The sequence below is a fragment of the Cervus canadensis genome, chromosome 1 (assembly GCF_019320065.1).
Source record: "Cervus canadensis isolate Bull #8, Minnesota chromosome 1, ASM1932006v1, whole genome shotgun sequence".
NCBI lineage: Eukaryota > Metazoa > Chordata > Mammalia > Artiodactyla > Cervidae > Cervus > Cervus canadensis.
The window spans coordinates 64,139,833-64,155,331 of NC_057386.1; the positions used below are offsets into that span (position 1 = coordinate 64,139,833).

The 15,499-nt window shown below is 39.9% G+C and overlaps 1 protein-coding gene across 7 annotated transcripts in view; it reads right to left on the reverse strand.

Moving 5' to 3' along the window:
* The window catches only part of ARFIP1 (ADP ribosylation factor interacting protein 1), a 128,774-nt gene that overhangs the window by 84,635 nt on the left and 28,640 nt on the right, over window positions 1-15,499 (reverse strand). Inside the window, exon 1 of one of the 7 annotated variants that reach the window (XM_043484513.1) lies at window positions 10,668-11,809. The exons of the other annotated variants lie outside the window; for them this stretch is intronic. The gene's annotated coding sequence lies outside the window, so the exon portion shown is untranslated. Of the gene's footprint in view, window positions 1-10,667; window positions 11,810-15,499 lie in introns of those variants that run through there. 7 annotated transcript variants of the gene reach the window in all.

Below are 15,499 nucleotides of genomic sequence, written 5' to 3' on the forward strand. Positions count from 1 at the left end.
AGGGTTACATATATTTACACTGTTGTGTAATCAATCTCCAGAATTTTTCCATGTTGCAAAACTGAACTTTATACCACTAAACAATGACTCCGTTTCCATCATCCTCCAACTCCCCTACAACCCTTGGTAAGCATCATTCTACTTTCTGTTTTTGTGAGCTGGATTGCTCTAGATACCTCACATCAATGCAATCATATAGTATTTGACTTTTTGTGACTGGCTTACTTCTTTACACAATGTCCTCAAGATTCATCCATATTGGACATGTGTCAAAATTTCCTTTCTTTTTAAGGTTGAATAATAATCTGCTGCATATACTGTTGTAGTTAAGTTGCTAAGTCATATTTGACTCTTTGTAACCCCATGGACTGCAGCACGCCAGGCTTCCTTGTCCTCCACCATCTATCTCCCAGAGTTTGCTCAGGTTGATGTCCATTGCATGTATTTACCACATTTATTTCAGTTCACTGATGGACATTTAGGTTGCTTCCATTTCTTGGCTATTATGAATAGTGCTGCTATTGCTGCTATGAACATGGGTGTGGATGTAGCTCTTCAAGATCTCGCTTTCAATTCTTCTGGAAACATACCCCAAAGTGGGACTGCTAGACCACATGGTAACTCAGAAACAGAGCAGGACTCTGTCTGTGGTCCTTGCCCCTCCGTGCCATGTCCTTTGCCTGCCTTTTGTCTGTGGAAAACTTCAGTTGAAAAATAAGCTTAATCAGAGAAACGAGAAATGCAGAAACAAAGGAAAACAGTCAAGCGAGAACAATAATAATAATAATGTAGTCATTAGGCACAGTCAAGGACTCTTAGTTCCTTCTAAAGGACTAGAGATGATATCCTGAGCCATATCGTGTGAGCTATCCTATAGATACTGAAATCCCAGGTCAAAAAAGCTAGCCGTATGATGACCAGACTACTCACGACATAAACAGCCACAATTCGGAGAACTGGCCTCAAAGAAATGAGAACAAATGGACCTTGGAACTGAAGATTAACTGTACCTAAAACAATCAAGATGACACTGGTCGGACCACCGATGGCCAATCTGAAGATGAGTGTCAGAGATGACTGTTTTGTTTCTGCATGTAGGTGCCCCCTCCCCTCATTTCTGTCTATAAAGGCTCTTGCCCCACTGATTGCCAGTAGGGGGGAGTCAGCCTTTGGACAGACGTCCATCCTCCCAGCCAGTTGCCAGCATCTGAATTAAAGCAAACTTTCCTTTTCACCAACCTAGCCTGTTTATTGGCTTTTCAGTGACAAGCAGCCAGACCCCAAACTCTTCTAGTAACAAGTTTATTTTTAATGTTTTTAGGAAACACTATACTATTTTCCATAACGGTTTCACCATTTTATATTCCTACCAACAGTGCATAAAGGCTCTAGTTTCTTCACATCCTTACCAATAATTGTTATTTACATTTTTAAAATAGTAACCATCCTAACAAGTGTGAGGAGATATCTCATTGTGGTTCTGATTTGCATTTCCCTAATGATTAGTGGACATGGAACAACAGACTGGTTCCAAATAGGAAAAGGAATACGTCAAGGCTGTATATTGTCACCCTGCTTATTTAACTTCTATGAAGAGTACATCATGAGAAACGCTGGGCTGGAAGAAGCACAAGCTGGAATCAAGATTGCCAGGAGAAATATCAATAACCTCAGATATGCAGATGACACCACCCTAATGGCAGAAAGTGAAGAGGAACTAAAGAGCCTCTTGATGAAAGTGAAAGAGGACAGTGAAAAAGTTGGCTTAAAGCTCAACATTCAGAAAACTGAGATCATGGCATCTAGTCCCATCACTGAATGGCAAATAGATGGGGAAACAGTGGAAACAGTGACAGACTTTATATTTTTGGGTTCCAAAATCACTGCAGATGGTGACTGCAGCCATGAAATTAAAAGACGCTTACTCCTTGGAAGGAAAGTTATGACCAACCTAGACAGCACAGTAAAAAGCAGAGACATTACTTTGTCAACAAAGGTCCATCTAGTCAAGGCTATGGTTTTTCCAGTGGTCATGTATGGATGTGACAGTTGGACTATAAAGAAAGCTGAGTGCTGAAGAATTGATGCTTTTGAACTGTGGTGTTGGAGAAGACTCTTGAGAGACCCTTGGACAGCAAGGAGATCCAACCAGTCCATCCTAAAGGAGATCAGTCCTGGATGTTCATTGGAAGGACTCATGTTGAAGCTGAAACTCCAATACTTTGGCCACCTGATGGGAAGAGCTGACTCATTTGAAAAGACCCTGATGCTGGGAAAGATTGAGGGCGGGAGGAGAAGGGGACAACAGAGGATGAGATGGTTGGATGGCATCACCAACTTAATGTACACGGGTTTGGATGGACTCCGGGAGTTGGTGAAGGACAGGGAGGCCCGGCATGCTGTGGTTCATGGGGTCACACAATGAGTCGGCCACGAGTGAGCGACTGAACTGAATGATTAGTGATGTTGAACACTTTTTCATATGTTTGTTGGCAATTTATGTATTATCTTTGAAGAAATGTCTATTCAAGTCTTTATTCCATATTTTAATTGGGTTATTTGTGTTTTACTTGTTGACTTCTAGGAGTTTTTTACATATTCTGGATATTAACCTCAGAAGATGTATAATTCGTAAATATTCTCTCTCAATTCTGTAAGCTACCTTTTCACTCTGTTGATTGTTTATATGTTTTGATGTATAAAAATTATTTGATGTATAAGAAGGTTTTAGTTTAGATGTAGTTCAATTTGTCTATTTTTGCTTTTGTTGCCAGTGCTTTTGATGTCATGTTCAGGAAATCTTTGCCAATCTACTATCATAAGCTTTTCTTCTCAGTTTTACCGTTACAGGTCTTACACTGAGGTCTCTGATACATTTTGGGGCTGATTTGTGTATGGTATAAGACAGGGTCCAGCTTGCATGTTGGTATCCAGTTTTCCCAGCACCATTTGTTAAAGAGACTTTCCCTTTTCCATGGAAGGGTCTCAGCATCTTGGATACTTTTGAGATCGCTATTTTCTTCACTGCCACTGCATCCTTAAAATATATCCAGATTAGCTGAGGCTACTGGAGTTAAGTTTCTACTTCTTGCAAATAAGAGATACACAGATACTAACCTCATGGCTCAGTTGGTAAAGAATCTGACTGCAATGCAGGAGACCTGGGTTCGATCCCCCGGAGAAGGAAATGGCAACCCACTCCAGTATTCTTGCCGGAGAATCCCATGGACAGAGGAGCCTGAAAGGCTACAATCCATGGGGTTGCAAGAGTCAGATAGGACTGAGTAACTAAAACACCACAGATACTAACTAGATACTTGATCTCTAATCCAACCAGAAAGACTAAGATTTTGTTATCTAAATAATTATCACTCTCCCAAAAATTATAAGATATGCTCTTACTTTCTCCCTCCTAATAACAGCTGGTGATTCAACAGGTACTTGCTATCTTCTACACAATATGCATGGGATAAAACAGAAATCAGACCTTAGGCTTCTAAGAACTAGAAGTACTGGCAAAACGTAATTACAATACAGTGTTGTGAGCACCTGAGGGAAGCACTTAATACAGTAAGCACTCAGAGGGAAAACTTAACCAGAGGTGGATGCTTAAGTTGGATCTTGTAGGACGACAAATGGGGACACAGTAAAGGAGAGATTCTAAATAGAAAGACTAATAGGAGCAGAATAGAATCTAATACATCCCAAAACCCAAGTAAAGCAATTAACTAGAATGGTGATTGTTCATTCATACAGTCATTGATTCAACTGATTTATCGAGCTCTCTGATGTGCTGGGCAGAATGTCAGATACTTAGGACAGAGTGGTGAACCAAACAGAGAAAACTTCCTACCCTCAAGAGCTTATATCCTAGTTGTGGAAAACAAACAAACAAATACACACATCATGCAGTCCTAAATGCTAACGGCATGTATATAAACACATTCGTTCGTGCACGTGCTGTTTTAAATTATGTGGTCAGGGAAAAACTTAGAAGGAGGCATCATATTTCTGTAAGACACAACTAAAGCGGTTACAGAACCCCAGGCAGAGGAAACAGTAAACATAAAGACAGGGAGGTGGGAACAGGCTCAGCTTCTCCAGGAATAGGAAACAGTTTCAGGGCCGGGAGAACAGAAAGAAACGTCAGAGAGGCAGCAAGAACACATGAAGCATTGAAGACAGCAGCAAGAATTCTGGATTTTATTCTCAGTGAAATGAGAAACCACTGAAGGGTTCTGAACTTAAGAGTGAAATGATCTGACTTACATTTAGGGACCGCTCTTTTCCTGCTGTGGTACACTAAACTCGAAGTGAGCAAAAGGCAGAAGCAGGGAGAAAAACTTTATGGAATAATCTAGGCAAGAGATAATGGTAGCTTGGAGTAGGGTGACAGTGGCTGAGGAGGTAAGAAGTGGTTAGATTCTAGACATAATTCTGAAGTAGAACAAACTGGAACTCCTTACAGACAGGTGTGAGAGATGGGAAAAAGAGAGGTCAAGGACAACTGCAAAGGTTTCTGGCCTGAGCAGCTGTTAAAATGGAATTGCTGTTAACAGAACTAGGCAAGACTCAGGGTGGAGCACAAGGTAGGAAAAACAGCTAGAGTTTAGATTAGGATATATTATGGTTTGTATAGTTAAGGGTGCTGGGCTTTTGGGTATATGAGCTTGAAGTCCAGAAGAAAGCTTGAAGCTGGGGATAAGAAATTTATAAGTCACTGGTGTTGCAGATGGCATTTAAATTCCTGGACTGCATAAGATTACCTAGATCAGGGGTCAGCGAGCATTTTCTATAAAGGGCCAAATGGCAAACACTATAGGATTTTGTGAGCCTACACAACTACTCAACTCTGCTGTCAACTCTGATGCCATAGCCCAAAGCAGCCAAAGAAAATACGTAAGTGACTAGGCATGGATTCGGGACTCCCACGTGGCTCAGTGGTAAAGAATCTGCCTGCCAATGCAGGAGCCACAGGAGACGCGGGTTTGATCCCTGGATTGGGAAGATCCCTTGAAGGAGGAAATGGCAACCCACTCCAGTGTTCTTGCCTGGAGAATCCCATGGACAGAGGCAGCTGGCGGGCTGCAGTCCATATGGTCACAAAGATTCGGACACAGCTGAGTGACTGAGCACACATGCACAGGTTTGGCTTGACTTTTGATCTAGAAAGTCAATGCAGATAGAAGAGAGAGCTTAGCAAAGTGAGTTCTAGGACACTTCAGTATTCGGACATGGGAGGAACTAGCAAAGGAAACTTACAAGAGATGGCAGGGAAGCAGGGCAGGAGGAAAAACCACAACAGGCGGCTTCCAAGGACAGGTAAAAAAGAAGGCAGGGATTTGTTTCTGGAACTATGCTAAACCCCCCCACCCTGCACAGAAAACAACAGCAAAAGCTGAACACAATTTAAAAAGCAATTATTTGAAGGCACTGGAGAGCAAAGAGAAGCACTCTAGTGAAGAGTGCATGCTTGAAGGGGAGACAGGGAGCTATGCGAGGAAGTTTCCATTTCTTTGGCTTGTAGACAAAAACTAAATTCTATCCATGCCGTGCACCCAGTAGCTGCCAGGGCATCCAGTGGAAAACTAGTCCTTTTCAGTTGGGAAAAAGTTAAGCTGACAAAAGTAAAAGGAAAGGGGTAATACTGAAAAAGAAAGGTCCAGAAAGGGGATTCCCAAACTCTGTCTACTCACATCTCTAACCCCTCAATGTACCTGCACAGACAAGAAACTGAGTTTGTAATGCAAGCCCAGCCAAGAAAATTAGCAACCAAAACAAAGGAAGTGATGCTGGAAAAGAATAAGAGAATCTCCGATCTTCGCATCTCAATGTTCAAAATGTTCAGGATATAACTCAAAATTACCAGGTATATAACGAACCAAGAAAATGACACAGGATTCCCAGGAGAAAAGAAAAATAATTTAGTCTGGCTCTGATATGAAGCAGAGATTGGAACTGATACAGATTCAAACGAAGCTACAGTACCTGCAAATAAGTGAAACATTTTCAGTGAATCAAAAATCTCAGTGAAAAAAATAGGAATTCTCTCAGTACAGTAAAAATGAAGCAAATGGATTCTATTATAGAATTGAAAACCACAATTTTTCAAAGAAAAAAATCACTAGATGGACCTAGCCAAATGAAGATGACATACAAAACAGTAAGTAAAACTAAATATATATAAATTATCCAAGGTAGAGAGTAGAGCAAAAACAAAGACTAAAAGAAAAGCTTCATGGAACCATAAGACAGTATTAAATATTCCAACTTATATGTAAGTAAAATGCTAAAAAGAAAAGGGTACAGAAAAAGTATTTAGAGAACTAATGGCCCAATTTTTTCCAAATCTGATGAAAGACAAAAACTTATAGATGCAAGATATTTAATGAACAACATGCAGAATAAACACAAAGTACATCACAGTCAAACCTTTTAAAGATAAAGAGGTAACCTCAAAAGCAGCAAGAGGGAAAAAATATTACTATCAGAAACAAAATTCCAACCAATGGCTGATTTCTCATCAAAAACTGTAAATGCCAGAAGAGAGTAGAACACTGGTAAAAAGAACGCTGTCTACCTAGAACTCTACATCCAGGGAAAATATTAGGAATTACAGAGAGTACTAAGGGTATTATCAAATAAAACTAAGAGAATGCATCACCAGCAGACCTGAACTATACAAAATGCTAAATGAAATTCTCCTGCTGAAGGGAAATAAAACCAGACAGAAAAAAATGAATGTTCAGAAAAGAATGAGAAAGAAATGAAATGGTAATTACCTGGGTAAACACAAAAACCACTTTGTTTTTACCGATTCATCTCAATTTCTTTATAAACCATATAACTGCTTAAAGCAAATGTTGATAACATCATTTCTGTGGTTTACAATGTATCCAGATGTAACATATATTAAACAAGTATATCAAAGAACAAGAAGGGAGGTAAGGGAAATATTGACTCATTGGAAAAGACCCTGATGCTGGGAAAGATTGAAGGCAGAAGGAGAAGAGGGCAACAGAGGATAAGATGGTTGGATGACATCATTGATTCAATGGTAGTGAACTTGGGCAAACTTTGGGAGATGATGAGTGACAGGGAAGCCTGGCATGCTGCAGTCCATGGGGTCGCGTGACTTACGACTGAACAACAACAAAAGGGAAATACAGACCTAAAAGGTTACAAATTTCTGTTTTAAGAGAAAAGCAGTACATTATTAATTGTAAGTGAAATATGAAAAGTTTAATGTATACACTATAATCATCGCAAGCCCTGTCCTGTGGCTTGCAGGATCTTAGTTCCCTGCCCAAGACTGAACCCAGACCGCTGGCAGTGATAGCACAGAGCTCTAATCGCTGGACCACCAGGGAATTCCCTGAATACAGGTGTATATATACATATTTTTAACGATCCTACTATATTCTATCTACAAGAGATGCACTTTAAAGACAAAGGTGTAAATATTACAGATTGAAAATAAATAGATGAACAAAGATACACTACACAAAGAGTAGGCATAAGAAAGTTGGCACAGTTTTATTATTAATAATATCTGATAAAATAGCTTAATAGTTTAAAAAAGTATTACCAGAGATAAAGAGGGTAGTATAACTCTGATATTTCATAATGATAAAATGATCAATTCACTAGGAATACAAAACAATCACAAATGTGTATGTTGGTTCCAATAACAGAGCTTCAAAATAAATGAAACAAACACTGACAGAATTAAAAGGAGAAACAGAACTCCACAATCATAGTTGGAGACTTTACCATCACTCTTATAGCAACTGACAGAACTAGACAAAGAAAACCAGCATAAACACATAAGATCTGAACACCATCAACCACTCTGATACTTACAGGAAACAATAATGGCAGAATATATATTATTTTCATGTGAACATGCTGTGTTCAGCAAAACAGATCATATTTTAGGCCATAAAATATAACTCAATAAATTTTAGAAGACTGAAACCATATAAAGAATGTTCTATGACCACTGAGAAATTTAATTACAATCAACTCACACAAGAGATGCAGGGGCCTGCCCCAAATTTGGAAACTAAACAATGTATCTAAAACATTAATATGAAAAAGAAGAAATCACAAGAGAAAGAAAATATTTTTTAACTGAATGAAAATGCAGGGGAGGGGGAGAAAAAAAAAGAAAGAAAATGAAAATGCACTGCAGCAGTATTTGTGGGATGCACCTAAAGAAGCAATGCTGAGAGAAATTTATAGCTTTAAATGCCTGTATCTGAATAGAAGATCTTAAACCAACAATCTAAGATTGTACCTTAAGAAAACAGGAAAAAAAAAAAAATAGAAAAAAAAAGAAAATAGAAAACAAGCAAATTAAACGTAAGATGTAGGAAGGAAATAATAAAGATCAAAAATCATGGAAATAGATGTAGGAAGTAGAAAACCTGGCTCCTATACTTGATAAAGCTTAAGTTCAAGAAAAACAAAAGCAGATGAACTGTTGCAGATAAAAGAAAACAAGAGAAAAGACAGCTAGATACAATATATATTATAGACTGGATCACAAAACAGGAAAAAAAATAGCTGTAAAGGATATTATTGGAATGACTGTGGATTAAATAATAGTACTGTATCAATTTCCTTAATAATTTTCTAATTTTGATAAAAGTACTGAGATTATATAAGAGAAAGTTCTTGTTCTTAGGAACAAATGGACATAATGTCTGCAAACCACTAGAGAAGAAACTGTATTTAAAGAGAAAATGTTAAAGTAAATGGGACAAAACAATGGTGAATCTGGGTAAAGAGTTTAATTTTTTGTATGAAATTTTATCAAATATAGGTTTTAAAAATAAAAATGACAAGGAGGCTAGAAAAGTATGTAGGAGATCATATTGGACTTTACAAATGCTAGACCAAGAACTGAACTTCTCCTAAAAGAGATATAGAGAGAGAAGTAGAAAAATCTGATCAATTTATTTTAGAGAACAGCCTGACAGGAAGTTAGACTGAAGGGAAAGAAGGAAAGACTAGAAGTAGAAAACCACTTAGGAAGCATTTTACAGTGTGAGTAAGAAATAATAAAGATCTACATTAAGGCTGTGGGAATAGAAAAAGGTGCATTCTTTTTTGAGAATTCTTTAGGAGGTAAAGTAAGAGCCTTACAGAGTGACTAGATTGTGGGGGATCAAGAGTAGCGGAGAAATGTAGGGTAACCCAGGCCTTCTCCCTGCTCCCTACCCAAATTTTGGCTTGGGCAATGAGAAAGACAAACATGTCACTTACCAAAGGGTACAGCAAAGTCCTGAGAGGCACAGAATGTTTCATTCAAAAATGCCAATGACTTTCAACCCTCTCTGCATCCTAGAATTACCTGGGGAACTTTAAGTTTGAAAAGTTCACCAGGTGATTCCAAAGTGTAGCTAATGAGAACTACTGCTATAAGCATGCACTAGACTCTTTAAGCAAACATAAAATTTCAGTATTAGGAAAGATCTACAAGTCATTTGTGTCTGACTCTTTGGGACCCCGTGGACTGTAGCCCACCAGGCCCCTCTGTCCACGGAATTCTCCATGCAAGAATACTGGAGTGGGTAGCAATTCCTTTCTCCAGGGGATCTTTCTGAACCAGGAAAAGAACCCGGGTCTTCCACATTTCAGGCGGATTCTTTACCATCTGAGTCACGGGGACAGTCCTGTCATTCAGTTTAATTCATCATGCAGATTAAGACCACAGATCAGAATACTACTAACACCCATTAGAATGGCCAAATTTAGAAAGACTGACAAAATTAAGTGTTAGCAAGTATGTAGGTTCTCATACATTGTCCGTACAAGTAAAATTTGGCAAAATCACTTTGAAAACTTTCTGGCAATACTATTAAACATATGCCTATTCTACAATCCAGAAAATTTACTCCTAGCGAACATACCTGTGAAATATAGTGAATCTGTCCATCATAAAACAAGTACAAGACTATTCACAGCAGCTTTATCCATAATACAGCTTAAAACTGGAAACTCAAATGTCCATCAACAGTAGAACAGATTAAGAAACTGTAGTATAATCAAACAATGAACACTATACTACACGGCAATAAAATAGTACTGCTGCTATTAAAAACAGAAAATATTCTTACAAACCACGTTGAACCACCGCAGCCAGACTCAAAGAGTATATACTATATGATTCGATTCAAAAAGAAAACCAATAAGGTACGATGATGGTAGGCAGGACAGTAGTTATCTTGGGGTGGGGACTTCTGCTTTCGTTTCTGCATTGTAAGGAGCTTGGAAATCACCATCTTATTCTAACAAGTACGCTGAACACACAAAAAATCAACAAGTCTTCTTGGATTCATAGAAGAGGGGAGGACACAGGGTACAAAGTTGGAAGGAGGCAAATGCAAAGGGTCATGACTTACTAGAACAAAGCCAGTGAAAACCGCCTCAGTCAACAGTGCTGTGGTAGGAAAATCTGAACTGTAATCAATGAATTGCTGGAGCCTCAGCGTGGACAACTCTTCAGAGTTAAAGACTCCAGAGGAACCCAGTCAAAAGCAAGGCCCCACAATATTTAGTGTTGCTTTCAAGAGCGGGGCCAGGTTATCCCAGTAAGTATCACAGAAAAACCCCCTCATCTTCCCAGCAAGCGGTGAGAAGGGAACCTCTGTGAAACTCACTAAGCGGTCCACCGGCCCACTCTTTCCTTCTTGCCTGTGCTGTGTCTTCGTGGCTGCATGCGGGCTCTCTCCAGTTGCAGAGTGGGGGCTCCTCACCGCAGCGGCGTCTTCTCTCTTCTGGAGCACGGCTCCAGGGCATGCGGGCTTCAGCAGTGTGCCTCACAGGCTGAGCTGCTCCACACAGCAGGTAGAATCTTCCCAGAACAGGGACTGAACCCGAGTCCCATGCACTGGCAGGAGAATTCTCATCCACTGCACCACCAGGGAGGTCCCTAAGTACTCTATTTTTAACTAGGCATACCCTCAGGAGAAACCAGAACCTAGCCTGCTTGGGTATAACCAGCAGCTAACAGAGCTGAGCAGGACAGCCACACCCAGCACATTCTAGCTATCCTGTGCCACATAAGCAGAGGAGAGAAAAACTGAGAAACACTCGAGAATTTCACAATCCAGAGGCACAGGCTCACTAAAAGACTGGCACCTAATCATAGGATATATAATGCTCCCCTCCTCCTATACTTTATGGCCCACATTTACAGCAGGTCCTTTTACCTGATACATCATGTCTGATTAACAAGTAAAAATTACAAGGTCTACAAAAGGCAAAAAATACAATCTGAAGTCACAAAGCAAACATCACAATCAGAAATGGCACAGATGGTGGAATTACCAGACCAGGAGCTTAAAACAACTATGAGTAATATGGGCTTCCCTGGTGGCTCAGGCGGCTGTAATGCATAAAGCAGACAGCATGCATGAACAGCTGGACAACGCAAACAGAGATTTTTGAAAGAACCAAAAAGAAATGCTAGAGATAAAAATCGCTTATAACAGAAATGGAGACTGCTTTTGATGGGTTTATTAGTAGACTTCACAATGACTTTGGAGTAGGCAAATATTTTCTTAGGAAATGGAAAACAAACAATAAGAGAAACACTGATAGTATGGACTTCATCAAAATTAAAAATTTCTTTTCAAAATGACACCATTTAAAAGATGAAAAGATGAGCTACAGATTGGGAGAAAACAGATGTAACATATGCACCTGAAAAACAACTGGTATTCAAAATAAGCTGTTGTTTAGTTGCTCAGTCATGTTGGATTCTTTTGCGACCCCATGGACCATAGCTCACCAGGCTCCTCTGTCCATGGGATTTCCCAGGCAAGAATACTGGAGTGGGTTGCCATTTCCTTCTTCAGGAGATCTTCCCAACCCAGGGATTGAACCTGAGTCTCCTGCATTGGCAGGCAGATTCCTTACCACTGAGCCACCAGGGAAGCCCCATTTAAAATATATATATGTCTTATTTAAATAAATAAAATTCAATAAGAAGACAAACAACCCAAATACTTTAACAGGCACCTCACTAAAGAAAACAAATAAATGGTAAGTGCATGGAAGATGTTTAACATCACTAATCATCAAGGAAATACATTTAAAGCCACAAGAGACACAAGCATACACCCAATATAAGAGCTGAAGTTCAAAAAGGCTGACAGTACCAAATATTGGTTAAAGAGTAGTACTGGAACTTGCATACACTGCTCGTGGTTTAGTTGCTAAGTCGTGTCCGACTCCTTGCGACCCCATGGACTGTAGTCTGCCAGGCTCCTCTGTCCACGGGACTCTCCAGGCAAGAATATTGGAGTGGGTTGCCATTTCCTTCTCCAATACACTGCTGGAGGAAATGTAAAAAACCACTTCACTTAGCAATTTCTTATGAAATTAAACATACACTTGATCAAATAACTCAGTCATTCTACACCTAAGCATTTACCAGAAAAATAAAAACAAACATCCCAAAGAGACTTGTATATGTATATTCATAGCAGGCTTACTTATAAGAGCCCAAAATGAGAAGAAAAAAATGTCCATCAACAGGTTAATGGATAAACAAATTATAGTTTATACTTATAATGGAATATTCCTCAGCAATAAAAAGGAGTGAATTACTGATGTATGCAATAGCTGTTGTTTAATCTCAGTATTCTGAGCCAAAAATCCAGACCCAAAAAATACATACCAGAACTATAGAACACAAAATTCTCATTTTTGTAGATGAAGAAGGGCTTCCCAGGTGGCCCAGTGGTAAAGAATCCACCCGCCAGCGTAGGAGATACGAGAGATGGGGGTTCAACCTTGGGGCTGGGAAGATCCCCTGGAGAAGGAAAAGGCAACCCTCTCCGGTATTTTTGCCTGGAAAATCCCATGGATAGCGGAGCCTGGAGGGCTACGGTCCACAGCGTCACAGAGAGACGGACACGACGAACACCTGAGCACACACACAGAGCACATAAAACTAATGTATCAGGACAGACCAGCTCTCGCCTAGGGAGGAGGGTGGACACAGGAGGGCTGACTGCAAAAGGGCGCAAGAAACTTTGTCTGTATCTTGACTGAGGTTACGGTTTCCCGAATTTATACACTTGTCAAAACTCATCGAACTGTACATTTTAAATGAACACATTTTATCACAGGCAAAATTTACCTCAATAAAGTCAGCTTTTTGTAGGGTGAAATTCCATCCTACCACCTCTAATGGCAGAGGATCTGCTTTTCTTGAAAGCCCCAACTCCACCCCTAGGGAGACCACACCAGTCTGGTGGTGACAGGCGTCTGGTCCTGAATGGAACACCCACCTACGAGCAAGGACTAACTTGCGGCTCTACGACCCAGCAGCAAATAAAGTTTACCAATTTTCCAAAACTGGTCTTCATGACAAAAATAAACTAGGCCAATACCCTCTTACTATAAAAATGCTGCAGAATCCTGTGTTATTTATAGACACATATTCCCTATTTGATCCAGAATCTGAAATCTCACAAGTATTCTCCTCTAAGTGAATAAAAAATGGCAGAGCACTAAAAGAAAAAAAAAAATCTCTCTGATCCTCAGATTCAGTGTCCCTCATCTTGGAGCTTTTAAAACAGCAACAGAGGCAATGAGTGGTCTGCCAAGTTAGACTTTAGCCAAGTATTGAGTCTATATTTCATTCTTCTGGCTGCCCAGTCACAGTCCCCTTCTAATGTGGGGGAAACCCTCCACATAAGGCTGGGGAAAGGCAGAAGCTGCTTCTTATTATATAAAAGCTCAAAATACCTGATAATCAAGCAAATATCTACAGCCAGATTACTTGAGTTCAATCCCTAGCTCCTCCACATATTATGTAAAATTCATAAAAGTCCCAAAGTTCCTAAAATTCTCCTTCCTCATCAGTAAAATATTAGTACCTACCTTAGTTGTTGTAAGGCTAAAATGAAATATAAATAAAGTACTTAGAGAAGTATCTGGCATATAATAAGTTCTACATAAGTTGCATTACTATTACTTGTTTCCCAAGCTCTGGGGCAACTGCCATGTGACCTGGGTGCTATGAAGGCACTTGCCCCAGACCTGAGATCAGAAACGAGTGACAGCAAGAGGAATGATAAAAGCTCACGGTGGGGCAGCAGTAACTGGTGAGACCAATCTGCTACGCATGAGGCAGCACCAGTTACCAGAGCTAGCACCCGGAGTCCTGGCAGTGCCAGCTGCCAAGCCCGGGGCTAAGCCAGGGCAGCACAGTGCCCGCACTGAGGCTGTGCTGAACCAGGCCTCGGGGCATACTCCCAGACACGGAACCTGGATTCTGGTTTTCCAACTTTCTTGTAAATTACCTCAGATCCTCTTAGTAAATGTCTTTTCTATGCAAGTGACCTGGAATTGGTTTCATCTGCTTGCAACATAAGACACTGACAGCTGAACTACAAGAAGTGGACAAAATGGAAAAAAGTCTTAGGATATCTTTGCGAGTGCTTCTGAATATCAATGATAACTATGAAATGCTCTAGAAACCTTTCAGAATGTTAGTGAATGAACTACCTATGAAACCTGTTTGATAGCTTCATGGTTCCCTAATTTGCCAGTAGTAACTGAATGCTGACCTTTATTAACTGCCTTCTATCAATCTATGCCAGGTGCCATGCTAATAAGCATATTACCTGAAATAGTTCCTTTAACATTTACAAGTGCCCTGTGAAGTAGTTAACGTTACTTACTCAGTCGTGACCGACTCTTTGCGACCCCATGGACTGTAGTCCTCTAGGCCTTGTTCATGGGATTCTCCAAGCAAGAATACTGGAGTCAGTAGCCATTTCCTTCTCCAGGAGGTCTTCCTGACCCAGGGACTGAACCCAGGTCTCCTGCATTGCAGGAGGATTCTTTACTGTCTGAGCTACAAGGGAAGCCTGTGAGGCAGATAAGATTTTCCCAATTTAACAGTTAAGAAAACTGAGGACTAGGATAGTTAAAGGATTTAAATAATTTAAATAATTATCCTCTTGCAAATGGAGCCCTACAATGCAAACAATGAGTACTTACTATGTGTCAGGTACTGTTCTGTTTTTTCACATATTAACTGATTTAATTCTAATTGCTCAATGTGCATTGTCTCCTTCAAAACCCACAAAACTCTCAAACTTTTACAGCTAAGAAAACAGATTAAGAAATCTGCTCAATGACATGCAGCTACCAAGTGAGGAAATGGGATTCAAATCTGGCACACTGGCTTCAAGAGGCCTTATTTTTAACCTCAACATTATACAGTCTCTCAAAAGTGACGGAAACACATCAACAGGTCATGCCAGCCAATATATATGCTTTCAGACATTTATGAGTCAAACGTACTGTTTGCTTGATGCTGACCACTTATACTGCTGTTTTCTCTATTTCCATATCATCCTACACAGTTAGAGTAGCATTTGTCTTAATCTGATCCTTCACTTTCAACAATTCAAGAATGAAGCATCAGCTTCCAATTATATCATTGGTGCTGTCTTTTGCTAATACCAGA